The sequence below is a fragment of the Ursus americanus genome, chromosome 2, assembly GCF_024610735.1.
Source record: "Ursus americanus isolate L20-20 chromosome 2, mUrsAme1.1.p, whole genome shotgun sequence".
Classification (NCBI taxonomy): Eukaryota; Metazoa; Chordata; class Mammalia; order Carnivora; family Ursidae; genus Ursus; species Ursus americanus.
Window position 1 is genome coordinate 93,487,617 of NC_142128.1, and position 2,858 is coordinate 93,490,474.

Consider the following 2,858-nt stretch of genomic DNA (forward strand, 5'->3'; position numbering starts at 1 on the left):
CCCCCAATACAGGGGACTTGGCTTCTCTGTTTTCTCGCATTGCTTGAGAAACCTAGGAATGGACTTTTCTTCTAAGTTCTTTCAAGTGTGCATCCGGGTCGCTCCTGTGAAGATACGGAGCCACCATATGCAGATATGGAGCTGGCTCAACACGAGGTACCATTCTCACTCTCATTAAGTTAGACATTTTTCTAGAGAGATAAGAATTACATGTATGAAACAGGGACTATACTTAAAGTGCTAAATTAAGGGTGGGCTTGAGGGGGACATGGTTGGCTATCCCTGTTTTCTCTAGAGGTTAAATATTATCCATTTCTAAATTTCCTAATTATCTTGATTCTTAAGGTTTTAGTTTATAGGTTTCTTAATATTAGAAAAAATTCTGTGCTTGCTCCTTTTCTTGGAAATCTTCTAGATTCTATTGGACAATACCCTCCTCATCCCTAAGACCTCCTTCAACCGGAGTAACTACACCCGAACAGGACATTCTAAACAGGGGATTCCTTAGGTAGGGACAAGGCAGTTCTGCCGACTCTGCTCTACTTCTATTATTTGGAGTTCTTGGTTCTTGGACATATGCAGGAAGCTGGGTGGCTCTGATGTGTAAAACCATGAGCTTTGACAGTCAGGGGCCAGGACAGAGATGGGTGTCCCTGAGCAGAGCACATGGCAATAAAGGCCTGCAGGACCTCCCAAGGTTGAACTGGGGACCAGAAGTAACAACAGCCTTGTGATAGATGCCTGATTTCTTTTTTAAAGATCCAGCATGGATTTTCCTCAATACAGCACTTCTCTCCATTCTGGAGGGAAAGGAATTGTATGATTGATTGGTTTTTAAGTTCCCCGTTAGGATGAAGGAGGATGGAAGAGTTGTCTATGAATTTTTATTATGACGAGTCATTTTTTTAAAAACAGCTTTGAATTAAAAAAAAAAAATCTACCAAAGATTATCCCTTAAAAAAATTAATCTGGGGGCGCCTGGGTGGCTCGGTCAGTTGAGCATCTGCCTTCGGCTCGGCTCGGGTCATGGTCTCGGGGTCCTGGGATCGAGTCCCGCATCGCATCGGGCTTCCTGCTCAATGGGGTGCCTGCTTTTCCTCTCCTTCTGCCTGCTGCTCCCTCCCGCTTGCTCTCTCTCTCTCTGTCAAATAAATAAATAAAATCTTAAAAGAAAAATTAATCTGAACTCTACATGACTGTGAACCGGGAGTAACATGATGAGTGAAAAGATCGCCTGGGCCCATTTATGAGGGGCTCTTGGATGAAGCTTAGGAACATGCGGTAGGTAAGTAATAAGTGATGCGTCCACTCTATTACCTCCAAGGATCCATGTCAGCACAGGAAAGATGGCATCGAGATGACGGCAGAGGCAGCCATCCGACCCCCACAGTACGCAGAGAAACAAAGTTCCGTGTGCTTAAGATGATTTCTTATAAATATTACTAATGGTGAAAAAAATCAGGCAGCATCCACATAGATCTCTTTGCAAGTTTAAACTGAAATGGTGGCATTGGGGTGGCCTCGTGGAGAAGGCCGTCAGGAGCTGCACTTCCCAACCTCCACCCCCAGGGCCACTAGTCTCCAGGATGTGGTTGCAAGAGTAAAGTAAAAAGAAAATTTGCCAGCTAGCTAACCGTTCAACAAAGCTGCTGATGGGACATCACTAGTAAGCCAAGGTCACAATGGGTCCAGGTTTACCCCTGAGATTCTGGGAAATGAGTTCATACTAACCAAAAGCAAATACACTAACAAGCATCCATAGAGGGAAATGGAGAGTTCAGAGGGAATGAGAGTTCTTGTGCCAACTGGTCAACTCACTCTAGTCTCACCAGGACACTATTTGAGAAACCAAATTAAGGTTGTTAAATAACTAATGTGAGCAAAGGGAGGAAGGGATGCCGAAAGTCAATATAACCACACTTGGAAAACCTGCTGCCGCCTTCTCCTGAAGACCTCTGGCACGAGAGCAGAGTACTGGGTGGGTGAGTTAAAACACCCCGGCATCCCTTTCCCTGCAAGGCCAGGGATGGAAGGGTATATCACGTATACCAGAAGTTCTCAAAGGACAGTCTGGGGACCCCGGGGGTCTCTGAAATTCTTTCTGGGGTGCCTGTGAGGTCAAAATTATTTTCATAATAATACTAGGATGTTATTTGCCTTGTTACTTTTCTTCTCTCCCAAGGCTACAGCGGAGTCTTCCAGGGGTTATATGACATGTGGTAATGTCATCGCTTTGACAGCTACTGGAAGGTGTGCTTGTGTATTACTGTGTTTAAAACTTTCCCCATTTTAATTTCTAATATGATAAATATCAGTAGGTATAACCTACATTTTTAAAAAGATCTTTAGGGGGACACCTGGATGGCTTAGTCAGTTAAGCGTCTGACTCTTGATTTTGGCTCAGGTCATGATCTCAGGGTCATGAGATTGAGCCCTGCATCGGGGCTCCACACTGAGCATGGAGCCTGTTTCAGATTCTCTCTACCTCCCCTCTACCTCTCACTCTCCCCTCCCCTCCCCCGTCAGCTCGCTCTCTCAAAAAATTGAAAAACTTAAAACATTTTAAAAAATAAAAATAAAAGATCTTTAGGGCTCTCAGTCTTTAAGAGTTTAAGAGTGTAGAAGGTTCCTAAGATGAAAAAGTTTAAGAATCACTGATACAGACCATCATTCTCAGTCACCACATTAGAACACGGACAAACACCAGAATGTTATTCTTTTTGATGAAATATTAGAAATACCCCTGTACTGCAGGCAGGAGCTTTCTGAGATTTAGGAAGCATTCTATCTGAGTAGGTATATACTATTCAGATTATCTCAAAAGTTCCAAATAATTGTGCTTGGGGATGTCTCTCTCC